Source organism: Lontra canadensis, unplaced genomic scaffold, assembly GCF_010015895.1.
Source record: "Lontra canadensis isolate GAN:19392208 unplaced genomic scaffold, GSC_riverotter_1.0 scaffold10, whole genome shotgun sequence".
Lineage (NCBI taxonomy): Eukaryota > Metazoa > Chordata > Mammalia > Carnivora > Mustelidae > Lontra > Lontra canadensis.
In genome coordinates this window covers 28121382-28149356 of record NW_022631004.1, presented here as the reverse complement: position 1 = coordinate 28149356, position 27975 = coordinate 28121382, and the positions used below count along the sequence as shown (strand labels likewise).

The 27975-nt window shown below is 41.5% G+C and overlaps 1 long non-coding RNA gene and 1 pseudogene across 1 annotated transcript; both read left to right on the top strand.

The window, feature by feature from the left end:
• Positions 1–2703: 2703 nt before the first annotated feature.
• Positions 2704–10034, top strand: LOC116866757. Its single transcript, XR_004382458.1, has 3 exons — positions 2704–2740; positions 6496–6499; positions 10024–10034. It is a non-coding gene; the product is annotated as an uncharacterized LOC116866757 (long non-coding RNA).
• A 17282-nt stretch (positions 10035–27316) lies between these two features.
• Positions 27317–27471, top strand: LOC116866756 (annotated as a pseudogene).
• Positions 27472–27975: the final 504 nt, after the last annotated feature.

Genomic DNA, 27975 nt, shown 5'->3' with positions numbered 1-27975 from the left:
CAGTAGAGCTGCAGAGGGGATGGGTCCAGCGAAGCTATACCAGGGCTCCCTCGGGAAGGGCAGGCATCAAAGGCCACCGGGCCTAGATCATAGGATCTTAGAGAGACTCCATATGAGTATGGAGATAAGCAATGGAAAGACGGGCTGCTGACTAGCATGGAGTTACCTCAGGGGAATGACCAGGAACAGGGGAGCTCTTCTCCTGCACCAGCATTTGGCAAGAACTAACCCCCTACCCCGGGCAGCTCAGAGGTGGTTAAGGAGTAGTCTCTGGTCCATTATGGTCTTCTCCACAAACCACCTGCCTTGTGTGAACCAAAGGGAATGAGGTGAATGTGGGGCTGTGCGAGGGACAGGGAATCACTCTATGGCAGGAGTTCCTGACCCCTCTCCCTGGAAGCTCGGCAGGCAGTGGTCACTGTCAAAACAGGAAGAGTACAAAGGGTTTCCTATGTAAGCTGACTTTGCCTCCTCCACCCAAGCTTTTCTCACCTCTGATAACTGTTTCATGAATTGTTTTCTAGGGACAACAGGTATCCCAGTCTCGTGAACTTGCAACATTGCACGGGACATGTGAAGGAAGTAAGTTCAGCCCTGCTTCAAAACAATGAAATGTACGTGTGCACTTACGCAGACTTTGGGACATAATTTCAGGAGATTCACATTTCCCATTGACGAACCCAAAGTAAATAATCTCAATTCTGGTTGAAGACATTCGTTAAGCATGGAACTGTATGTATAAAGAGTAACATATGTCTAGTGCCAAGGGTATGAGACAGAGAGGAAGACAAGAATTCATAGAAGGCCCCCTGGAGAAGGGAAAACCACTTACACTTGAAGGAAGTTAAGTCTTAAAGAGATAGGAGGAGGAATAGATGGAGCCAAGATTTAAAAACAAAAAAAAAACAAAAAACACAAGGATGAATCCATGAAGAATGCTGAATATTCTGTGGATGAGGGTAGGAGAGGAAAGAAGGCATCCTTTGGGGAAAGGCCCTGGATAACACAGGTGTGTAAACATATGTATATAAAACATTTATCCTCTTAGAAATACTTATTTTCTGTATTGCATAAATGGTAAACTAGAGGAGGAACTAGTAGAAGCAGGTAATCCAGTTAATAAACGGTGTTAGGAGTTTAGTAGTTCAGGGGTGAGGGGAGCAGCAATGAGACTAAGATAGTCTAAACAGGCATGGGAAGGAGGGGAGAGGGAGACATATTATAAGGCAGGCCTGACGGGACTTTGGAACTGTTGGGACATCAGTCTGCACAGGCCAACTACTGTAACAAAACCCACAAAATCTAAGTGTCTTAACACCACGGTTTATTTCTCATTCACCTCGGTATGATGTGGTGTTTGGAGACATGTAGTCCTTCATTGACCCAGGCCTCTTCTGCCTTGTGGCTCTAATCTAACATAGTCTACATTTTCTCACCAGATGTGTCTCTGCTCAACATACAACAGGAAGATGAGGGAAGAGAGACAGCATAGAGGGTCTTATAGAAGCTTTTACTGCCAGCCCAGAAAGTAGTAAACATCCCTTCTGCCTATGTGTTGTTGGCCAGAGCTCATTAATGTAACTGCTAGGAGGCTGGGAAATGTAGCCTAGCTGCCCAGGAGGATAAAGGAAACAATTTCCCCCATTTCTGTAGCTGCCTATGAAGAGAGAGGGACAGGTAGTCAAGAATGACTATTTTTAGTCCTGGGAACTAGAAGATTGATGAGAACATTGATACATATAAGAAAATTCAGAAGGGAAGTTACAAGGATCTGAAGCTTGGCATATGTCTAATAAACCTAAGAGAATAATAAAGTAGATTTGCTCAGACATACACTTGCAACATTATCCCAGAAGCTTAGCGTAACAATGTGACTCTTTCTTACATGATATAAGAAGTAATGTAGTTAGATATGACACACAAAAAAATGGCAAAAATAGATAACTTGCTTTCATCAAAATTAAAAGCTCTCATGCATCAAAGGCCACTATCAAGAGAGTAAAAGAGTAACCCACAGAATGGGAGATAATGTTTGCAAATTATTTACCACATAAGGGATTAAAGTACAGAATATATAAAGAACTCCTATAACTCAACAACAAAAAACAACAACCTAAATCAAAAAATGGCCAAAGGACTTGACTAGACATTTCTTCAAAGAAGATATACAAGTAGCCAATAAGTGCATGGAAGGATTCTCAACATTACTTAATTATTAGAGAAATGCAAATCAAAACCACAATGAGACATCGTTTCACCCCCATTAGGATGGTTATTATTAAGAAAAAAAAAAAAAAAACAGATTTTTCATCAGTTGGCCACCAGAGCACAGGTGTCATGAAAACCACCCCTAAACTTAAACCAAAATGGAAAAGGAAAAGATTCCTATCAATATTGCCATCATTGGACATGTAGATTCAGGCAAGTCTACTACTGCTAGCCATTTGATCTATGAACGTGGTGGGATTCACAAAAGAACCACTGAAAATTTTGAGAAGGATGCTGCTGACATGAGAAAGTCTCCTTCAAGTATGCCTAGGTCTTGAAAGCTGAACGTGAACATGGTGTTACTACTAATGTTACCCTACAGGGACTCAAGATCAGCAAGTGTTATGTGATCATCTGACCATCACTGATGCCCCAGGACATGGAGACTTTATCAAAACCATGATTACAGGCACATCTCACAGTGTCCGTTCAGTCCTGGTTGTTGCTGCTGGTGTTGGTGAATTTGAAGCAGGTTATCTCTAGGTAGGAGAGACCCATGAACATCCCCTTCTGGTTTACACATTTGACTGTCAAACAACTAATTGTTGGTGTTCACAAAATAGACTCCATTGACACCCTATAACCAGAAGAGATACAAGGAAATTGTTAAGGAAGTCAGCACTACATTACAAAAATTGGCTGCAACCCCAACACAGTAATATTTGGTCAGATTTCTGGTTGGAATGGTGATGACATGTTGGAGCCAAGTGCTAACACACCTTGGTTCAAGGGATGGAAAGTCACTCATAAAGGTGGCAATGCTAATGGAATCATGCTTATTGAAGCTGTGGATTGCATCTTGCCACCAACTCATCCAATTGACAAGCCTTTGTCTGCCCCTCCAGGACATCCACAAAATTGATGGTATTTCCTGTCCCTGGGGGCTAAGTGGAGCCTGGCATTCTCAAACCTGGTATGGTGATGACCTTTGCTTCATTCAGTGTTACAACTGAAGAAAAAATGGTTGAAAGCACCATGAAGCTTTGAGTGAAGCTCTTTCTGGGAACAATGAGGGCTTTAAGGTCAACAGTGGGTCTGTCCAAAATGTTTGTCATGGCACTGTGGCTTGTGACAGCACAAATGACCCACACCAATGGAACCAGATAACTTCACAGCTCAGGTGATTATCCTGAACTATCCAGGCCAAATCAGTACTGGATATGCACCTGTGCTAGATGGTAACACATCTTACACTCCTCACAAGTTTGCTGAATGGAAGGAGATTGATGGTTGTTCTGAGAAGAAGATAGAAGGACACAAGTCCTTGAAATCTGGTGATGCTGCCATTGCTAATATGGTTCCTGGTAAGCGCATATATGTTGAGAACTTCTCTATTGTCCTCTGGGCCATTTTGCTGTTTATGACACAAGACAGATGGTTACTGTGAGTATCATTGTAGCAATGGATAAGAAGGCAACTGGAGTTGATAAGGTCACCAAGTCTGACCAGAAATCTCAGAAAGCTAAATGAATATTATCCCCAAAACCTGCCACCCCAGTCTTAATCAATGGTGGAGAGCGGTCTCAGAGCTTTTGTGTCATTTGTCACTTAGGTTTAATAGTAAAAGATTGGTGAATGATAACAATGCTTCATAAAACCTTCAGAAGAAAAGGAGAATGTTTTGTGAACCATCTGTGTGTGTGTATGGCTGTATATGTGTGTGTGTGTGTCAATTTTAAGTTATTAGTTTTTTAAATCAGTACTTTTTAATGGAAACAACTTGATCAAAAATCTGTCACAGAATTTTGAAACATACTAGAACAAAAGTTGAGTGAGAAAAATGAAACAAAATATAACAAGTAACATGTTGGTGAGGATGTGGAGAAATCAGAACCCTTGTACATTGCTGGTGGGAGTGCAAAATGATGTCGCCACTGTGAAAAACCATATGGTGGTTTCTAAAAAAATTAAACATAAATTTATAATGTGATCCAGCAATTCCACTTCTGGGTGTATACACAAGAGAACTGAAGGCAAGGGTATGAATAGATAGATATTTGTACACCCATGTTCAAAGAGTGGAAGCAACCCAAATGTCCACTGACAGATGAGTGGATAAACAAAATGAGGTCTGTGTATACAATAGAATATTAGTCAACCTTGAGAAGGAAGGAAATTTGAATACATGCTACTGTATGGATGACCCTTGAAGACAGATGCTAAGTGAAATAAGCCAGTCACAAAAGGATAAATATTCTACGATTTCATTTACATGAGGCTTCTAGAGTGGTCAAATTCATAGAGACAGTAGAATGGTGATGGCCAGCGACGGGGAGGTAGGGAATTGGGGAGTTAGTGTTTAACTGGTACAGAGTTTCAGTTTGGGAAGATGGAAAGTTCTGGAAAGGCAGTGGGGTGATGGCTGCACAACACTGTGAATGTGCTTAACACACTGATCTGTGTGCTTAAGCATGGTTAATAAATTTTGTTATGTATATTTTGCCATATTTTTTTAAATTCCAATATAACACACAGTGTAATATTCGTTTCAGGTGCACAATAGAGTGATTCAACATTCCCGTACATTACTCAGTGACCATCATAATAAGTATACTCTTAATCCCCATCACCTATTTCACTCCTCCCCCCCACCCACCTCCCATCTAGCAACCATCAGTTTATTCTCTGTATTTACGAGTCTCGTTTTTCTGTTTGTCTCCTCTTTCCTTAGTTCATTTGTTTGTTTCTTTTTCTTTATTCGTTTTTTTCTTTGCTTCTTTTTTTTGGAGAGAGAACGAGCAAGCATGGGGGAGTGACAGAGAAAGAGGAAGAGAGAGAATCTTAAGCAGTTTCCATGCCTAGTGCAGAGCCTGATGCTGGGCTTGATCTGATAACCCTGAGATCTTGACCTGAGTTGAGATCAAGAGTGAGAGGCTTAACTGATGGAGCCACCCAGGAGCCTCTCGTTTTCTTTCTTAAATTCCACATATGAATGAAATTGTGTAGTATTTGTCTTTCTCTGACTTATTTCACTTAACATTATATTCTCTAGACCCATCCATGTTGTTGCAAATGCTAAGATTTCATTCTCTTTTTTTTTTCAATTTTATTTATTTATTTGACCAAGAAAGAATGAGCACAAATAGGCAGAGAGGCAGGCAGAGAGAGAGGGGGAAGCAGGCTCCCTGCTGAGCAGAGAGCCCGATGCGGGACTCGATCCCAGGACCCCGAGACCATGACCTGAGTCAAAGGCAGATGCTTAACCCACTGAGCCACCCAGGTGCCCAAGATTTCATTCTTTTTAAGGCTGAGTAATATTCCATTGTGTGTGTGTGTATATATATATATATTCATGTATCCATGGACACTTGGGCTGCTTCCAAATCTTGGCTATTATAAATAATGCTTCTATAAGCATATATCTTTTCAAATTAGTGTTTTCATTTTCTTTGGGTAAGCACCCAATAGTGGAATTACTGGAGCATATGGTAGTTCTATTTTTAACTTTTTGAGGAACCTCCCTACTGTTTTCCATAGTGGCTGCACCAGTTCGCATTCCCACCCACTGTGCACGATGGTTCCTTTTTCTCTACATCCTCACCAGCACTGCACTTGTTTCTTGTGTTTTTGATATGAGCCATTCTGACAGATGTGAGGTGTAGCTCATTGTGGTTTTGATTTGTTTTTCCCTAATCATTAGTGAGGTTGACCACAAATTTTTAAAAGAGTAGCATGGGTAAGTTCATCTTTCTAAAACTGCAGACTCTGTCAAAATGTGATTAGCATACACATCCTCTGTTCTGATCCCCTCCCAACCATATGTCTGCTTCACGTAAGCTCATCATCTCTGTTCATCCCCAAACCTTCTCCTGGCTCTTCACCTCAGCCCATGTGAGCACATACTTCCAGGAGCCAGGTGAGAAACCTCCTTGTCCTCTTCTCCTCTTCCTTCCTGTGAGCCTGCGGGTCTGACAGACAAGTCTTTCAAATCCACCCTCCCCTTTCCTCGCCATGGCCCCAGGCACCGCTTCAGTTCTGGCTTCACAGAAGTTTAGCTCTCTGTGTCTCATACTGGCAGCTGAAATAACCTCCAAGCTAGTTCCACTGTTCACGTCTCATCCAAGCTTCCTCTCATCATGGGGGAGTCTTCCTGACACAGTCCACAGTCTGCTATGACTTGCTCTCAGGTAGGAACGATGCAAAATGTGCCCATTATCTCACCTACACTCTTGACAGATGCATTTCCTCTGTCCCATTTACAGAGAGGAAAGTGAGGATTGGACACAGGTATGTGTATAGCATGATTCTAAGTGCTTTATACCTAATAGTTAACATCATCCTCACAACAACCCCACAAAAGAAGACAGTTTTCATCCCCACTTTATACTTGAGGACATAGAGGCAGAGTGAGCTTCAGTACTTGCCCAGAGTAACCCAGCTAGCAAAGAATGGAACCAAGTTTCAAACCCAGTCTGGTCAAGAACATGACCATGTAGAGCTTTCCCCTCCTCTAAAACCTGCAGAGTAAACATCACCCTCTGTAGCCTGGGAACCAGCCCCAGATGATCCCATGTAACCTTCCACCCCCATTTAATCCTGTACCCACTAGACATGGCACCCCAGCACCTCACAAAGCTCCTTCATCCTGGGGTGTCCTTCAGAACCTCTCCACCCATAAATACTAGGTTAATCTTTATAAAGTTCCATTGACTATCATCCTCTTTGGATGCCCACCCCAATAGCCAGGGCCTGTTTAAAATTCATTCACTCAGGGGCACCTGGGTGGCTCAGACAGCTAAGCGTCTGCCTTTGGCACAAGTTATGATCTCAGGGTCCTGGGATCCAGCCCCTCGAGAAGAAGACTGCTTCTCCCTCCCCCTCTACCCCTACTGCCCCCCCGCTTGCGCATGCTCCCTCACTCTTTCTCTCTCTCTCTTAAATAAATAAATAAAATCTTTTTTAAAAACTCATTCATTCGACCAAATTTATCAAATACTTTCTGTAGCCAGTCTGTGTGCCAGGTGCTGGGGATACATTGGTAAATGAGACAAAGTTTCCATCCTTAAAAACAAGTGTCATCATTGGGTCCTATTCATGGATCTTTGGGTTATCATGAACAATTTATGTGTTTATCTCTGTCACAACATAGTGGGCTCCCAGGGTCAAGGTGACATCTTATCCTGCTCTGCATTCCTTTCCTAGTTCCTTGATCTTTCATAGATAAACCCAAAAATGTGTTCAGTGAATCAATGTTTGATTCGGTGGGCCCCATTAAATTATAAATTTAATTATAAATTTATATTATATATAATTATATATGTATATAATTATATATAAATTATAAATCTTGTAAAATAAAACCAATCCTCCCATGATGAGTCGTGAGCTGGAGGAGCTGAGTGTCATCTTCTCCAGGACTGGCCTTTGCATACTCTGCTAGACTTGCTCTCTCATTCTTAATACTGTTCATTTGCATAGCAGGCAACGTTTTACGAAATATTTTCACACCCATCTTCTCATTTGATTATCCACGGTAGGGAAATATAATCTTTTACATTGGCTTGAAATTAATTTTCTATATGTCCATAAGCATGTTTTGATTACTCCTGATTAAGTTGTCAAACCAAAGAAGTCTGCCAAAAATAAACAAAATGTCCGTTGAGGAGTAAACTGGAGAGGACTGGCTCAGAGAGCCCTGGAACAGGGTCCTCATCTGTGCACGAGGGACTTCACGGGGCCATGGTAAGGCTCAAGGGAAATAAGGAGACACACTGAACTTGGCACAGGGTAAATATTCAACAAAGATGATAAAGGTAAAATGTTTTTTATAATAAGAGCAAGGCAAAAATTAGGTTTTTGGACAGATCAGGCACTAAGGCCCTGAGAAGCTGGGTTGAAGTGACTTTTCCCAAGTCCTAGAATGAGTTTGCCTTAAACCCCAAAATAAAGGCCATTCATAGGCCTCAGTCCTTCCAGAAAGCACTGTCTCTTGCACAGTCCTGCCCAGTCCTCACTCAGACCCTAGCTCAAGCTCTTGACCGAAAAAGTTCCACACTCAAAAACTTTCTTGCTTTGAGTGGCTCATTTAGAAGTTCTGGTTCAAAATTCGCATTTGAAAGACATAATGTTTTCCGCTGGTTTGAAATTAATTTGCTGTAATTCACACTAGTGTATTTTGATTGCTTTTGATTAAGTTTAACAAACTAAAGAAGTCTGCTGAAATTAAACATCAAAGTAAACAGTCCCTTTTCTAAGGCTCCTTGTGCATAACTATCAGCCTTGTCATTCTTGCTAAATATATCCATTATGTGACAGCCCCTATGCCTGGGTAGTGGTAATTAATACAGAATCCCAAAATCAATTCCAGAGAAATCCTCTAAAATCAAGAAAGCTCATTTACATAACTTCTCAAATGCATGAATGAATTGTTTTGAAACTAGGATGAAAAGAAAGGGGCTTTCACAGGTCAGAGTTTCCATGTAAAAATAAATAAATAAAGCAGGCTGCATATTTAATATTGGGTTTGTTGTAAAGAAAAACGGGTCTTTCGTGGAAAGTGTGAATAAACAGGTAAGTGGCTCTTTGGAGCCGTCACTTTGCGGAAAGCGTCACCAAAATTAATGGCTAATAATTAACCACCTAAGCGACTACTGTGTTGAGAAAAGTTCACAGGCAGCTTTGTTACCTTGCCAAAAATGATGAAAATTAAAGTTAATATCACTTTCTTAAATGTGGTGGAATAATTTAAATATTTTTATAAGGGGGAAAAAAAAGGCCTCCTCATGGCTCCATTTGTTTGCTTATTTTCAACAGGGAAATACAGGGAACAAAACACCAGCTTTGGAGCAGCTGTAAAACTCTGCTCCTTAGAAGCTGAGTGACTCTGGCCACAGTATGCAAGCTCCCAGAGCCTCGAGGTCCTCGCAGAAGAGTAGGGACAACTGAGCTGGGTCCCATCTCCCTCCGTAGGGCGCCAGGGAGAGGGAAGTGTTTCTCTCTGGGATGCCCGGCTCTTCCAACTATAGCTCTTCCCCGTGCACATCCGTTATTAATGATAATAAGAAGAATACTTATCAAGAGCTTATCAGACCACATGCTAAGTACTTCTCTTGCTTTCTCATTTTTAATCCTCACAATAACCCTGTGAGAAAGTCGCTATTAGTATCATCTTTTTTCTAAAAACTTTAGCAACCTTTCTAATGAGAAAACCAAGGCAGCCAGCTAGTGGCCAAGATGGTTTCGGAACCATGGCATTATGGGATGGCCCTGGGAGAGGGACCACTAACCTCATGTGCATGGAAGCAATATAATGTCTGAAAATATATGCAAAACTATTGGTGTATGTGCATATTGTGGAAGAGTGGCCAAAATAGTTATCTGATTCTCAAAGGAGTCCTTGATACCCAAAAGGCTACGGGGGCCTGTGCTAGATGTTTGGAATTGAACCAGACCCAGCAGGTAACCTAAGATTGCTTTGCTATTTGGAGTGCAGTCCAGCATCAGCATCACCTGGGAGCTTGTGAGAAAATGCAAATCTTTGACCCCATTCCAGACCCACTGAATCAGAAGCAGAGTCTTAACAAGGTCCCCAGGAGATGGTCATGTCTCTAATCCTGCCTGAGGGAGCAAGGAAGGCTACCTGGAGGAGGTGACACATGAAATTAGCCCTAAACAATGAGAAAGAATTTCAGCCAAGGGACAAGAGTGGTGGGTAAGAATATTTCAAATAGAGGGGAGTGTGTAAGCAAAGGTGTGAGGAATTCATTCACAGGTGATGGGGTGTAGGGAAATCAATCACAGGTGATAATCCGAGAGTTCCAAGCAGGTTAAATTGCTAGTGTGTATGGTGTGAGGCCTGGGGTTCCAGAGCGGTAAGGATCAGGTAAGGATCAGAGGGATGGATCAGGCCACACTAATAGATGCTTGGAATGTATGCAGATGAGAGGGAGGTCACTAAAATGGCTGCTGAAGCAAGAGCCTGGGGCAGTCAGATATACATTCTAGAAAACCACTCAGGTGGCAGAACAGAGGCTGGACATGGCCAGCCCTATGGGCATCACTAAGAAGGATTGGCCTACTACCCTCTCCTCACTCCTCTAGCCCTTATCCCCCCAACCCCAAACCAAACTTATCCACACCATGCTCTACTCTATTCCCCAAACCTGTGACCTAGAGTCCCTCTGTATTGTGACAACACAGGTGACCAAGACCACAACTGATAATATGTTAGACGCCATCTCCCTGAGATCAGGCCTGTGACTGCCAGTCTCCAGTCACAGAGGGGTCCTGGGCACTTCGAAAATGCTCAGTGAAGGTTCACTGCAGCAAAGAATAAGAACGAGATTAATTCAGTGTTCTGTTTGGGCAGGAGCCTAGGGTATCAGAGTGCATGGCAAGATGGACCGTGTGCTGCTCCTGCAGGTCTGTAAGAGTGCAAGGAAATTTGGACAGAAATTCTGTTGCAATGTATTTGGCCAGGTAACAGGTTCTGTGAACTTGAGATGAAGATGGAGAACTGGTGTGAGCTGGTGTGCCCCCACCTCTCAGAGGCTGCAGTCAAGGAGACGGGAGCTTCATGGGCCATTTTTCTTGCCCTTCTTGGCCTCTTCCCTGGGTCCCCTCATGCTCATGCCCATTACACAAGCATTTATTATGCTTGTAGAGGACAGAGAAAGAGCTTGCTTTCACATGGAGGAAAGAGGCAAGTACAACAACAACAACAAAAAAAAAAAAAAAAAAAAAACAGAGTAGTGTGTACCTGGCCCCCCTACCCCAAAGTTCTGCACACAATACCTTTGCCTGCCAGCTCCCCTGAGCTTGGGGCTGGCTTCAAGACTCATGTGTTTCCTCAGGTGCAGCTGTGCTGCAGGAATGGGGAATGTTCACCGTGAGCTTGGCTGCCTTCTGCATTACTGTGAGGTTGCCACCCAGCCCTATGCCCTGGTCTGCCCGAGGGGGCACCCCTGTCTAATTCACAGAAAGGTACCCTGTAGGCTAGTGGAGCCAGTGCCTCCTCAAAGGCCAGTTCAGGACTCTGCTTGAAGAATGAAGATGAAGAGGAGTTTTCACTCATGTTGTGAGCACCTGATGTGGCCATGCACTCTGCTGGGCACCACAGGTACAACCCAAATTCATTCTCATAACAACCAAGAGTGCTGGCTTCTATCTCTGTTTGCAGGCTTGGAGAAGTTGTGACTGGCCAAGGGGTGCAGCTGAGACCAAGACCCGCTCCATCCTGCTCACAGTCCCGCTGCCTTCCCCCACCCAAGCTGGACCAGAGTCCCCAGGGTGCCAGCTCCCACCTCCCCTCCAGCTGCCATTTCCTATTCCCTCTTTCACAGTAAACACTAAACGAGAAAGTAAAATCAATGAGAAATAATAAGCATTAAAAAATGACCCCATAAGAGCTAGAGGGTATCATGCTTAGCGAAATAAGTCAATCGGAGAAAGACAACTATCATATGATCTCCCTGATATGAGGGAGTGTAGATGCAACATGGGGGGTTAAGGGGGTAGGAGAAGAGTAAATGAAACAAGATGGGATTGGGAGGGAGACAAACCATAAGTGACTCTTAATCTCACAAAACAAACTGAGGGTTGCTGGGGGACGGGGGTTGGGGGGGTGGTTATGGACATTGGGTAGGGTATGTGCTATGGTGAGTGCTGTGAAGTTTGTAAACGTGGAGATTCACAGACCTGTACCCCTGGGGGAAAAATATATATATATATATATGTTTATAAAAAATAAAATTATAAAAAAAAAAAAAGAAAAAGAAAAGAGAGAGACACCAGAGCTCTCTCTCTCCATATGTACAGAGGAAAGGCCATGTGAGGACCCAGAGAGAAGGTGGCTGTCTGAAAACCAGGAAGAACACCCTAACTAAAAACCACACTGCCAACACCTTGACCTTGAACTTCCAGTCTCCCAAGCTGTGACCCCATCCCTGGGGTACCTGGGTGGCTCAGTGAGTTAAGTGTTCAACTCTTGATTTCAGCTCAGGTCATGATCTCAGGGTCATGAGGTCAAGCTCCATGTTGGGCTTCTGTGCTCAGCGGGGAGTCTGCTTGAGATTCTCTCTCCTTGTGCCTCTACCCCCCACCCCTGCTCAAGGTCTATAAATGAATGAATGAATGAATGAACGAATGAAATCTTTTTTTAAAGAATAAAATGAAACGCCTCATCTGTGTTAACTTGATGTGGCAGTCTGAGAAGACCGCAGCAGATGTATACCGGGTCTCTCTTGACTCTGTCTGGTTCCACAGGCTGCAGGGAACCTCTGCCTGAGCACATGGCTATTTTAAGGCATTTCATGCCAGGGACACCCTAGGGGTCACCACCTGGTGCACCAGGGTTAGAGAAAACTGTGCAAGATCACATGGCATAGATTAGGATGGGCTTCATTGGAGAAAGAGAAACTTACAAGGCTACTCAGCCAGAGAGAAGAAAGCACAGGCCCCATGCCCTCATCGCCCCACAGACAGGGGTCCCACCACTCTGCTAGACAAGCAAATGTAGTCACCATTGCCGTGGGGACTACCATCCCTTCTGCCCTCCCTCTGCATCGGATAGATAGATGTGGAGTAACACGGCCAGTGGTGGAAGAATTAGATTACTTTCGTGTCAGATAGGCTGAATTTGGGGTGCCTACTATTTACAGGATTGACAGAGGAGCAAGACTTCAATACCTGGAAAGTTCCTGGAGTTGGAATCTCTTCCCTAGCAATCCTGCTTCACATGCCAGATTCACTCAGCCCTCCACTGTCGATAACAGAAAAAGGCAAGGGTGCCTTTCCTTAGGATACTCCTGGTAGGTGTATCCTCACTGGGTTCCAGCCTCTCACCCTACCCTCCAGGATCCTTCACACTGACCCTGGACAGGTCAGCTATCATCCCTAATGTCCAGGCAGCTTATCCTATTTCTACTCCCTTACTCCCACCCACAATGTGCTCCAGCCAATCTCCCACTACAAGAGACCCCAGGTAAGAAGCAGGCACAAGGGTTGTTCTCCCCCAACTCCTGGCAACACGTGTAACAGACACCAGCTCTCCCTTGAGCTCCCCACTGCCTCACACACCATTCCAGGGATAACACCATGATGTCTGCTATCTCCCCAGTCCAGTGAGATCCCAGCTGGAGAAAGAGCTTGTATACCTCAAATTCTGTGAATGAATATCTTACCCCTCATCATTGTTTTTGGAAAGGGATGCCCTCTTAACCAGACAAAAGGAACGGGGAAGCCTCAGAACATCTCACAGATGAATGAGTACTGATTACCCAAATCCCTCTGCTCATCTCACAGGTAGGAGTGGGTAGAGACTGAGGTCATGACTGGGGATGGGAGGGACAGTTCTTTTTGACCCCTTTGTAATCCCTGGAAGGAATGTCTGGATAGATCTGGGCTCAAGCCACCAATCCTGAGCAACAGTAGGTATCCCACTGGACATGGAGCTGTGCCAGGAAGATGGACCACTGAGCCTGCCATCCCCTGAAGCCTGGCCCAAACCCCACAGGGCCTCTGGAACCTACTCTCCATCCTTCCATCTGCCACGAGTGAACATGTTCTCATCTGATAGACAGATCCTAACCCCAGGGCGATGGATCACAATAGAAATAGCTCTGTGTTAGGGACTGAATTGTACCCCTCCAAAATTCATGTGTTGGAGTCATAACCTCCTATACCTCAGATTACTTTAAAGAAGTAATTACTTTAAATTACTTTAAAGAACTAATTAAGTTAAAATGATGTCAGTAGGGTGGGCCTTAATCCAATCTGACTGGTGACGTTAAAGAAGGACAGATTAGGACACAGATACACACAGAGGGAAGACCCTGTGAGGACACAGAAAGAATACAGCCATCTGCAAGCTCAGGGAAAAGGCCTCAGAGGAAACCAACCCTGCCCACACCTTGGTTTTGGACTTCCAGCCTCCAGAACGGTGTTTAAGGCACTCAGTCTGTGGTATTCCGTTAGGTTAGCCCGGACTGACTAACACACCTCATGGTGTGTCTTATGGAGAGACAAAACTTCCATCCTTTACCTCACTTTACCTCATTTGAACATCACTAGAGCTCTGGGTACTCACACAGAGGGCTGGGGTCATTGCTCCCATCCTAAAGTTGAGGAAATTGAGGCTTAAAGCAGGTAAGTAATCTGAGAGGACACTGGACCCCCCAGAATCCCAACCAGGGCTCCTTCTTCACCATGTTTCCCCCTCTTGTCACCATCTTTCCTCCCTGGAACAGCCTTTCTTCTGCACCATGAAGGCTCAGCTGCCTCCCTGGCACTTGCCAGGCCTTGTGGGGAGGCTAGGGGACCATCTCACTCCAGTCACATCCTATGTCCCCCTCCCTGCACCGGCTTCTCAGGCCTCCTGCCCCTCATGTCACCCAGACAGCTTGGGGCCACCTGGACTCAGGCACTCAGTCCCAGTGCCATTGTTTCCATGAACACGCACGTCCACCTGTGCCTGCTGAATAGCTGGGTTGGCAGCTGAGCTGAAGTTAATAACAGGCTGAGGTGCCTCCCACAGAGCAGCAGGGGTTAACGGCTTGGTTAGATCATGGGGGCAGCAGATATGTTCCGTTAGTGAAAGAGATAACTTGTATGCCAGCACTGGGGTTTGGAAAAGGAGAGCAGGAAGGAGGTGCTAGAAGGGAAAAGTTAACCAAAAGGGGAAGAAGAGGGAAGAAAAGAGGAGATGGGAAGTAAGAGGGAGAGAGGCGTGAAAGAGAATGAAGGGATGAGGCTGTCGCCAGTGCAGGTAGTCTTCCACTCCTCACCCCAGGTTTGGGGGTGTAGCTGAAATCTGGGGAATGCAAAGAGCTTCTTGGACTTAGAGGTTGTAAGCCACCAGAGTGGGGACACCCTCTGTGTCTGTCCTCACCTTCCCTCTTTCTAGCGCTCCTTCCCATCTCTAAGCACCCTGTGTCCACCTCACTCTTTCATGTCCCCCTCCTCACCGCTCCCTAAGGCCCCCACCCATCCTCTCCACAGAATGGAGCCACATTTTCTCCTATTGATTTGCTCTCTCTCAGCATAAAGCATGTGGAACAAGTCCAGCGCACAGTGTTCCTTCTGTTGGGCGGCTGTACGGCTTGATGAATGTGCAAGGTGGGCACGGGCTGCTGGACAACCCTTGACAACAGTGCATGCATATCTTCACTGTGATGCAGGCAATTACTCTCAATGGAGTGTTTACATGGGTTGGGGCTATTTACAGACACACGTGTCCGTAGCCTGTAGTTACAGTGACCCTGTCGCTTTGACTCATCATCCAGGGGATCCTCACAGAAATTTGAACACACATTCTCAAAACAGTTGTGAGAATAGGGAGTTCTCCCTATTTTTCTGAGCAGAGAATGCTCAGAGGCACAATATTGCCAGCTAGTGTTTGTTGATCACCTATTATGTGCCTGGGCTTCACATATGTATCTTAGTTCTGGTCTTGCTAACATACTAAATAGATATTTATGTCCCTACTTTGCAAATGAGGAAACTGAGGTTCCATTAAATTAAGGAACTCTTCACCAGTCCGGCAAAGAGTTGGTGGTGGGTCTAAAGCCAAAGCCTGTGCTCTTTCTGATATGTCACGGAAAAGAATTCATATGATCTTCAACAGACAGCATAGCCACAGCCAGCTGGGTCTGCTCATCACCATGAAATCAAACTTTTTCAGTCTTCATACATCTTCGTCTTCTCAAAGCCCAGAATGTTCTTCTATTGAGAAGAAACTCAATAAATGGTCATGGATAATGAGAAAGTCATACAGACAAGCGAGATCTTGATTAGCCAGACTCCTGCCAAGTAACTAAAACAAAATCATCAAGCTTCTATTTTAAGTGACACAAGCAAATCACAGCAAAACAGACTTGTGTCTGACTACTATTTTGAGGATTCCCCCTCAGTTCAGTTCGGCAGACTAGACAGCCAGTGGGCTGGGTTGTGGAGTACATGTGTATTTGGAGTGGGGTCAACGTCCTGCCCCCCACAGTCCATAAGACCATCTATTATCTCACTCAGAGAGAAATGATAAACACAAGTTTGACCCCAAGGCCCAAGAACACTCTTAACATTCAACAGCATCAAGAAGCATGAGGAGGACTTACTATGTTCTGGGCATTGCGTTAGGCATTGAATGGAGTCTGGAATTACAATAACGGTCCAAACATGTGCACTACATTATAATAACTGAAGCAGGAGAAAAGTCAGAGACTACACGAAAACTTTCAGGGTGGAAAATAGGGTGGAATAGCGTAGTCTATTGAGTTGACTCTCAGTTAACTTGGCAATTCAATTATCCAAGCTAACCAGGCTCAGTTAATCAAGGTTACAATGCAATTGGGATTGACTCTACAGATTACTTATACTCTGATGACCAAAACATTTCATAGATATGTCCTTCCTGGATGTGAAACAGAAGTGTAGCTTTCAGTTCTCATCAGCTTTACAGCCCCTGCCCCCCACCCCCATAACTGCTTATGCCAGTGGCTCCTCTAATCCCCAGTAACCTCTTTCTGAATGTATTTCTGAGTTTGAGGAGGGCAGTGAAAAGTGACCTTGGCAGTAAAGTTTGACCCTGGCCTTCTACTTACTTGCTAGCTTTATTACACTGGGAAAGGTGATTTACCCTTTAGAGCCTATTTCCTCATCTCTGAAGTGGGATGACTATACCTCCTCCTTGGAGTTGCTCATTTACTCATGTACATAAGTTTTAAGGAAGCTTGTGTTTACAGAGTTTAGGGAACTATAGGGTAACAAAGTAAAGGTTGAAGCTGACAGAAAAAATAATTAAGGTAGGGATAAAGCAGAAGCCAGAAAAGAGGCTGGAAATGTAAAGATGACAAAGATTTAGGAGCTGGCCACAATAATGGCCCAAACATTATAGCAGCTAAAGTGGAAAGGGAAGGTTGGCCATTTATATAATTCACAGGGTTCCTAACAGAGACACCAGATGACCAGGGGAAGAGTTGTCCTTGGCACTTAGACCAGAAAATTGTCTCCATGGACACGTCTTAAGGAGAACCCATACATGACACAATAAGCAACACCCTTGTGGTAATTTGTTCTCAATCACTCTGTGTATGGGGACAGGGCGCACCCCCACCAAAGTCCCATTCACTGAGTGCAGGAAGGTTTGAGGGAAGGGACATGGGAAGGAAAGAATTATGAGGTCTTCATGCTCAACTCTAGTGCTATGACTTGTTCTGGGATAGACTTTAGACTCTTGAGACTTCAGACCACAGGTTGTCAGTTGAACAATCTCCTTATTTACATTGTTCCTCTCAGCAGGGTTTTAAAAAGTCAGCATTGAGAGACAATGAGCTCAGGGTTGTTCCTTCTAAAAAGTGCCTGTGGTGCAGCTAGTTTGGGCTGTGATTTCAGACCCATGCACCTTCACCAGGAACAGAGGCAAGGGTAAGGGCGGTATCCCTCTGTAGGAGCTAAGCTAAGAATCCCCTCAAGGAGAAAGCCTGAAGAGAAGCCATCCCGCCTTCAACTGGAGAGACCAACAAGCAGGGAATGCCAAGATTCTTTTTAGTAAAGAGTTCTGCCTCAATCTTAACGCATAGATGGATGGGTGAGCAAGGCCACCCCATAGAGAATGGCCATAAGAATTTTAGCCTGGACTTTTTAAAGTGGGTATTCACAAGAGCAAGAGTCATGGGCTTTCATAACAAAACCTTACATATGCCCAGCTACTTTTGGAAATCTACATGTATTCAGTCCTGTAAGCTCACCAAAGAGGTATGTCCTATTCATAGATGAAGATGAGACCTAGAGCCCCACAACTAATAAGTGTCAAAGCCTAGACTTGGACTCAGGCAGTTGGAGCCAAAAGTCCACAGTCTTAACCATGCACAATTTTTGTTTGTAAAACAATTGAAGCAGGTAGTTACCAAATTTGGTAGATGCTTCTGTGATCATTGCTCTAGAGGTTTCCTTCTGACATCAGAAGCATCAGACCCCTTGTTTCTTCAGTCCACTCCTATCTCAAGGCAGTGAAAATTACAGTCTGAATATAAAACAATGTATGCCTTTGCTTTCACCATCGTGGGGGTGTTTATGTCCCATGCAGCTAGAAAGCTGTATTAAAGCATTAACAAACAAATTGAAATGATGGGGTTCAGAACACTTACCCTGATTTCACTGCTCCATCTACTGATCCCGACTTTTATTATAAAACTGTAATACCAAGCACTTACGAGTATCAATAACTGTGGGTCTTTGATGAGCTCATGTGTTGGCTCAACATCAATATGAAAGCTAGGAAAGAGTCAACACACACATGACCTAATATTATTCCTGGTGGACTTCAACACCAAATGGTAATTGGTGAAAAATATGGTCTGTGGTTGAAAAGCCTTATCTGAAAGCCTGCCTGCTTCTCACATAAAATACTGCTCTGAAAAATCTAGTCTTCAAGTTAGTTCTCCAAGCAAACATTTTCCATAGGATGTCCCCAAACTAATAAGTCTGAATTTAGGAGACACAGAGAGATGTCTCTTTTTTTTTCTTTTTTTTTTCCTTTTTATTTTTTTTTATTTCTTTTCAGTATTCCAGAATTCATTGTTTATGCACCACACCCAGTGCTCCATGTAATACATGCCCTCCACAATACCCACCACCAGGCTCACCCAACCTCCCACCCCCTTTCCCTCCAAAACCCTCAGTTAGTTTCTCAGAGTCCACAGTCTCTCACGATTCATCTCCCCTTCCAATTTCCCCCAACTCTCCTCTCCTTTCCATCTCCCCATGTCCTCCGTGTTATTCCTTATGCTCCACAAGTAAGTGAAACCATATGATAATTGACTCTCTCTGCTTGACTTATTTCATTCAGCATAATCTCTTCCAATCCTGTCCATGTTCTCTTTTTAAAGATGGGCTAAACTATGATTTTTGTCTGGCTAGTCAATCGGTGTTCATAGAGTTGGCAAAGGTAAGCAAGGTACTAGGACTGGGGACCCACCAGTCAGTGAGTTCATTGATGATTCTAGGCACAAATGATCTTCCTCTGGCATGTGTTCTGCTAAAGTTTTACACAATGTGAGAGGTCTGCAAACACTCAGGATTTTAGAGTTGGGAAGGCAAGCTACCTCAAGCCCAGCTGGAATCTAAGAACCCGTATTCTTAATCCCCAGGCTTTTGCCTCAGGTAGTTATCCTGAAATACATTTTTATTATCAGATATATCAGCCATATTCAGGTCATCTCACTGAGTCTTATTACAACTAAGTGTTTTCCAAGCAAAGTAAAATTTATAACAGACTTTAAATTTGATAAGGTTCCAGTTACATGCTTCTGACATTTTGTTTGCCCAAGTCTTCACTTCACACAATCCAGCTAATTGGGGTGTGTGTGTGTGTGTGTGTGTGTGTGTGTGTATTTCTGAAGTTTTGCTTTGTTTTGCTTTTAATCATTAACTAGTTCTTGTCCAACTAGGCACCAGGAGGGTAAGGCCAGCTTTTACTGGAACACTTGACAACTAAACCAAATTTTAAGTTTTTTACACTCTGCTAAGTGAAACCTCTACCACAAGGATCTGGAGATAAAATATGTTGAACTTGAAGAGTTTGAAAGGTCTTCTTGCTATTCAATCTTTTTTATCCCCCCAACTTTTCCAGGATAAAATTATAGACCTAGTGGGTTCTGGAACAGTTGTGCCCCTGGTTTGAACGAGAGGGGCTTCTTCCCTTTCCACCTGATCCAGATTATCCATCCTTTGGATGTTATTAACCCAAGATGGGCTGACTTCAGCAAAGTCAATAATGCCAGAAGAGGCACAATAAAGAAGGGGTGCTGCTAAAACTTCCCCCAAATTTATTCCACAAGCTACCATTTGATACCACAGGTTCTCTTCTTAAGTGAGTTTGTTGAGAACTTTCACTTTCAATCGGTACAACTGTCTCTATAGATTTGTCACACAAAGAAGTAATCTGCCCATCCCCTGTAGTGGCCTCCAGTGGAGCCCAAGCAAAGTTGCTGTCAATCTGGGCACTTGAGACCCTCCAAAACAACCAGTACAAGAGAAGTATATATAAATAAAGTTCAAAATATCATTTTTACAAGACCATGTGTCCAAACATGCCATGAACGCCCTGGCAGGGGAATCTGAGTGTTAAGACAAATCACATCCAGCTTGCCAGGGAACAAGATCAGCTCTAGAAGAAAAATAGCCCTGTCATGTGAGCTGGGTGATCTGACAGCAGTTCCCCTGAGTCTGACCGAGATAAGAGTGGCCAGTCCACTTTTACTTCTGCCCAAGTAATTTTTTCTCTGATGGCTGGAGAGATAAAAGACCTAAAACCATAAACATGAGCAGGTGAATTTGTAAATCCAGGTTCTTTTCAAACAGAGAATGTTTATAAAAAATTTTTTTCTTTCAAAATAGGAAAAAACCTCCAAGCTATTATCTTTGGGACTTCAAATGGCCAAATTCCCAGAAGGGAATTGTAGTCATTGTGGAGGTCATCCCAGGATGTGTACCAGATATAAAAAATGCTAGCATTGGTTTTTCAGGTTGGCTGGGTACTTTCCAAGGCATCTTCTTTCTATGGGCCAACAGACCTCCTGTTCGGCAGGCAAAATCATTCTAGTCAAAAACGGAAAGGGGGGGGCACCTGGGTGACTCAGGCAGTTAAGCGTCTGCTTTCAGTTCAGGTCATGATCCCATCAAGCTCCCCCCATCAAGCTCTCTGTTTACCAGGGAGCATGCTTCTCCTTCTGCCTGCCACTCCACCTGCTTGTGCACTTGCTCACTCTCTCTCTCTCTCTCTCTCTGTAAAATAAATAAAACCTCTAAAAGAAAAAAGGAGGGGGTTCTCGTGGGTTCAGATCACCCAGGAAACATTAATTGGGAAGTGGACAAAGGACAATGCCCATGGCTATTACTAGGAAGAGAGGAATCAGGTATCATGCTGGAAGAGCTGAGGGATAGTAGGAAGACCATCCCTCAGTTAGGAGTGAGAAAAAGAAGGGGTCATGTGTTTGTGTTTGGTGGCAGCCAAGAGGAGGGCCATACCACAAACTGGAAAAATCCAGTTGGAAACAAACCATAAGAGGAGATTGTTGCCCCAGTAGGGAACTTCATTGGCACCTGGTAGGTCATTGAGAACATAATCTATGCAGATTGGGAGCTAATGGTGGATTGAGCTACCTTCCAGGGATTCTGTTGTCCATTGGTAGGTAATACCAAAGATTCCTAGAGTTTATCATCAGAGCTAACCTCATGCTTCAAGGGTGCAAAAGTGCTGTGCCCTTGATCTAACAGAGGGGGAACACTTTCTCCTCAGAGCTGCCTGTTACAGCCCCAGTCAGGGTGACCTTGGCCCCAGTAACAAGGTGAGGAAACTTGGAAGAACCACACTGCAGATGGCCTTTGACAGTCCTGCCAGGAAAGGAAGTGGAACAACTGAACAATATATTAGGGTGACTTTCAGGGTTATCTATTGGGAATATCAACACTACATTATTCATTATCAAGGTCAAACAAGAGACAAAACAAACATTTCCCCCCTGGGATGTGACTTCCTCTTACCCATCAACCTGATTCATGACATAATAATTGTCAGCTTGGGCTGCCATAACAAAATCTCATAGACTGGGTACTTAAACAACAGAAATTTATTTTCTTATAGTTCTAAAGACTAACAGTCAGAGATCAGGGTGCCAACAAGGTCCGTTCCTGGTGAGAGCTTTCTTCTTGCAGATGGCCTCTATCATGCTATGTGTTCACATGGCAGAGAGAGAAAGGGAGAGAACTCCAGTGCTTCTTCTTATAAGAACACAAATCCCATCATGAACACAAATCCCATCATGAATCCCATCATGATCCCATCATGGGATCATGACCCCACTCACATGATCTGATCTAACCTGAATAACCTCTCAAAGACCTCATCTTTAAATACATTGAAGTTTAGTGTTTCAACACATGAATGGTAGAAGAAGAGACACAATTCAGTCCATAACAACCTGTTTTGCCATAAATCCAATCACTCTCTGTTATTGATCTTCATTAGCAAATGACATTGTTTCAACATATCAGCCTTGATATTAACTTAGTGAGGCTATGGTTCTATGGAGACAATTAAAAGAGATAATGAACAAAGTGACCGGATAGAATAAATGAATGCTCACCAAATATTTGTCCCTCACCCCAACTGCCCCTCCTTTTTTTCCAGAACCCATTTCCAAACCCTGTGCTTTTAACTCAAATGTCTTCCAAATTCTCTGCTCCAACTCGATTAAGACATCTGGGTTCTGGAAACTTTAAAAAGGATAGGTTAGCAGCCCAGGAATCATATCAGGCACTACTCTGGAAAAAAATTGAAACTGGGAAAGAATAAGAGAACCTCTCCACCCACAAGGTATGCAAAGAGAAGAGATCCCAACCATCACCAACATGTATTTTTTGAGACCAGTACTGTGCTAGGTGCAGAGGAATACATGAGGGAAGGTCCTCAAAGAGCTCACATTCCCTTACTAAGGAGCATTAGAATTATAATTTATGTGGTTCTGACTCTAAGTGCTGAAAGGTCTTGGAAGAGGAAGAAATCTGGGTCAACCAGAACAATAGAGACAAATTTATGGAGGAGAACATATGGGAACTAGAATATAAAAGATGTGTAAACATTTTAGAGAGGAGAGAGAAGAATTTATCAGGCAAAAACCAGCAGAAGCAGAAGCACAGAGGCAGGGATCTGACAGGTTTAGAGGGCATGAGGGGACCTATGTGCTGGGATAGTGGCTAGGTGTTAGGATATATTCATACATTGCTTATTCTGTCATTCATTAATGAATATTTATTGAGCACCTATTATGTTACAGGCACTATTCTTGCTAAAGAGGACTCAGTAGTGAACAAAGAGATCTCTGATTTCATGGAGCTTCCATTCTAATAAGTAAGAAAGAAAAAACAAATAAATACCATTAAATGGTAATAAAATTATGGAAAAAATAAAGAGGATTAAGATTTCTAATCAAGTAAGAAAGACAATTACCTACTTGCTTAAAACATTCAAAATAATGACAAAAATATGTAATGCAATGACTTTTAAGATACTGTACATCAGGCAACAACAGACAGTGATTTCTAAAAGACAAGAAACAAAATGCACACTACAGTAGTCTTGCTTTGAGTTTCCAGATCAAGGGAACAAGGAAGAGGAACCAAGATGGAGCCCAGCAGATTCCTTTAGTGAGAAGACAGACTTGAGAGTCCAGAGAGACCAAGGAAGTTAAAGTTCCTAAGGCAAAATAAAAGAGGAAAGAGATGTACACAGAGATAACCCTGAAGATCAGGAGAAGGGTTCCACTGAGTAGTCAGCTGAGTACTGATCAGCTCATATGGGTATGTGTAAATAATATCTAAGTCCAGGGAAAGAAACATCCAAAAGGCTTAAAGGAAAAATTACCCAGTGTTCACAAAAGTCAAGGAACAATGCTTGCTCTCATCAGTCATACTGTAAAACTTTATATTTCTAGGACTTTGCCTCAAGAGGGGAAGTCCTAGAAATATGAAGTTTTACAGTAGTAAATAATAATAATAGTAATAATAAGTAAAATAGTAATAATAAGTAATAATAAACACTAGACCAAGCACTGCTTTGGTCCCACCTAGCAAATTTTAAGCACAAGACCCAAAGGTCAAACTATTTCCAGTTTCATCACAGACAGGAGTTCAAGAATATTTATAAGAATATAAAAATAAAAATATAAGAAATTATATTATAATTATATAATTATAAGAAAATAAAAATAAAAATATCCAGCACCCAACAAGGTAAAATTCACAATTTGGCATCTAATCAAAAATTATCAGGTATATAAAGAAACCAGAAAATACAACCATGTTGAAAAAGAGTAATCAGTTGAAACCAACCCAAACTGACACAAATTTTAGAATTAGTAGACAAGGATATTAAACAGCTTTTATAACTGTAATTCGCAAAGCTAAATAAAGACATAGGAGATACAAAAAGTTGGACTTAGATGAAAACTACAACAGCTAAAATAAAACTGAATGGTACAGAATTAGTAGCAGATTAAACATTGCAGAAGAAAATAAAACATACCAATAGAAATTATTCAAAATGAAATTCAGAAAGAATAGAGATTTTTAAATAAACACAGCATTAAGCTATGGAACAATTTCAAGTGACCTTCTGTATGTGTAATTGGAGTCAAAGTAGGAGAGGAAAAAAGAAAAGACATAAAAACACTTGAATATTGGCTGAAATTTCTTCAAATTTGATAAAAACTGTAAACCCATAGATTCAAGAATCTCAATAAAGGCCAAGTTCAAGAAACAGAAGAAAACTACACATAGAACATAATAATCAAATCAAACCAGTGATTAATTTAAAAGATCTTAAAAGCAGACAGAGAAAAAAAGAAGTTCTGTATACATAGGAATAGGATACTATGACAGCAGATACCTCATCAGCCACAATGCAAGCCAGAAAACAATGAAGCAACATCTTTAAGTTACTGGAAGAAAAATTTGTCTACCTAAAATTCTGTAGTGTAAACATATCTTTAAAAAAAAAAGACAAAATAATAACTTTTGAGACATACAAAAACTGGAAGAATTCATTACTATCCAGCAAATCTGGAGTATAAGAAATGGTAAAGAAAGTCTTACAGGAAGATGAAAAATGATACCAGACAAAAATATAGATCCACAGAAAAGAACAAAGAACCCTAATATGGTAAATATATAGGTAAATATATAAGATTTGTTTCTTATTATTTAAATATCTTTTCAAAATAATTAATTATATAAAAACAATCACAATGTAGTATAGGGTTAAACATATGTAAAAGTAAAATATAATGGCAAAACAACACAAAAGATGTTGAGAGAAATGGGAGCATACTGTTGTAAGTTTCTCATATTGTACACTTAATAATAGACTGGTAAGTTAAATATGTATATTATAAACCCTAAAGCAACTACTAAAATAACAAAACAAAGAGTTATAATCATTTTATAAGTGAAATAATAAAAATAATCAATCCAAAAAATAGAAAAAGGAAGATGAGAACAAAGAATAGTGGAACAAATTAAAAAATGACTAGCAAGGTAACAGATTTAAACATAACTATATTAATAATCACATTAAGTATAAATGGTCTATATACTCCGAATAAAAAATGATTGTTAAATCGGAAATAGAAGCAAGACCCACTGTATGCTGCCTATAAGAAATACACCTTAAATATAAAAACACAAGTATTTTAAAAGCAAAAGGATGGAAAAAGATATACCAACTAACACTAACCAAAAGAAAGCTACAGTATCTATAGTAATACCATACAGAGTAGATTACAGAGTAAAGTATATAATCAGAGGTAAAGACAGTCATTTCATAATAATAAAATGGTCAATTCATCCATATGACAAACAATTCCAAAAAAGGTGATGTATCTAATAATAAAGTTTCAAAGTACATGAAGCAAAAAACTGATAAAACTATAATGTGACAATTTTAGTCAAAACTTAGTCTCTATACAAATATATAGTATAAAAATATAAAATATAATAAAATAGTCTATGTTTATATATAAACTATTAAATATAAATATATATAATATACAAAAATACTCTCTATAATTGAAAAAAATAGACAGGAAATCAGTAAGAAGATAGAAGATTTAAGCAATGGTACTCATTAACTTGATCTAATTGATACTTAGTGAAAACTCCACCCAGAAAAATAGAATACACATTCTTTTCAGGTGTACCCAAAACACTTCCCAAGATACACCATATTCTGGGCCATAAATTTAAAGTCTTAAAAATTGAAAAGAATATGACATACAATGCAAATTCTCTTGCCACAATGGAATTAAATCAGAAATAAATACCAGAAAGTTCTCTGGAAAGTCTCTCAATATTTACTAACACACTTTTAAACAACACATAAATCAAAGTATAAACCAAAATGAGAAATAGAAAGTATTTTGAGCTGAATGAAAATGACAAAAACACAACAAATTTGCAGGATAGTACTGAAACACCTTGGGGAAATTTGTAGGATTTGTAGGATTTAGCCCCTCTTTTGGAAAGAAGAAAGCTCTCCCAAGTTCAGTTTACACCTTAAGAAACTAGAAAAAGAAGAGCAGACTAAATTCAAAATAAGTAGAAAAAAGAAGTAAGATCAGAGCAAAAATCAACAAAATAGAAAACAGGAAAGCCATATAGAAAAATCAATGAAACTAAAAAATGTTTCTTTAGAAGATCAATAAAATTGATGAGTTTCTAGTTTTTTCAGGAAAAAAGGAGAGAAGACAAAAATCACCAGTATTAAGAATGACAGAAGAAACATCACTGCAGGGTCTGTACATACTGAAAGGATAGTGACAGAGTATTATTAAAAACTTTATGCCCATAAACTGACAACAACTTAAACAAAATGGACATATTTCCTAAAAAAAACACAAACTACCAATGTTCAGTCAAGAATTTGATGACTTGAATAACCGTATTATATTATATCTACTACAGACATTTTTCCCCACAAAGAAATTTCCAGGCCCAGGTGGTTTCACTGACAAATTCTACCAAAAGTTTAAGAAAGAAATATTAATTCATACCAACTCTCTCAGAAAACTGAAGATGAAGGAGGAATTCTTCCCAACTCATTCTCCAAGATCAGCATCACCCCGGTACCAAAACCAGATAAAAACATTACAATAAAACAACGGACCAGTATACCAGCTATTAGATGGCCAGATGTGTAAAAAACAAAAAACAAAACTCCTCCAAACTGCATTCTGACATGATACACGAAAATTAACTCAAAATGGATGATGCACCTAAATATAAAACCTAAAACCACCAAACTTCTAGAAGAAAACCTTTATGACCTCAAGTTAGGGAAAGATTTCTTAGCTCCAACACCAAAAGCATGAGCTATAAAGGAACACAGTGAAAAACTGGACCTCATCAACATTCAACATTTCTGACCTTTGAAAGACATTAGTAAGAGAATGAAATGACATGTCACAGACTGGGAAAAAATTACGTACTTCATTCAAAGACATGCGTCCAGCTCTCTCTTTTTCTCTGCCATCATGGTGTGTGCAGCTGACTGTTCCTTGCCATGTTTTCTCACATGACTTTCAGCATCAAGAGATTCCTGGCCAAGAAACAAAAAGAGAATCATCCCATTCCCTAGGGATTCAGATGAAAACTGGTAATAAAATCAGGTGCAACTCCAAGAGAAGGCATTGGAGAAGAACTAAGCTGGGTCTATAAGGGATCACACATGAGATGACACATGTATTTATGCTACATGAAGGTCATGTGCTCATATCCTATCAGTCTGTAAACATCACTACTACCTGAACAATAGACATGTTTCAGCAGGAAATGATTTTTCTGTTACTGCTTCTGCACCAGTTGTTTAGTTCAGTAATAAATACGTGAGACCTTTAAAAAAATTGCATGTAGGAAACATAAAGAACTCTCAAATTAAATAATAAAAGATAGAAAATAATAAATAATAATAATAAAAGATATAAAAACAAATAAAATAATAAATCTATGAGCCCACCCTAGGGTGATCCCTAATAAGTCGTATCCTTGTATAATCACCTTCTCCTGAGTGAAAGCAGAACCCATGACTTGCTTTTAACCAGTAGATTATGGCAAAGGTGATGGAATGTTACTCCCATGATTACCTTATGTTACATAAGACTCTATCTTGGCAGACCTGAGAGAGCCACACAGCAAGGACCTGCAGGCAGCCTCTGGAGCAAG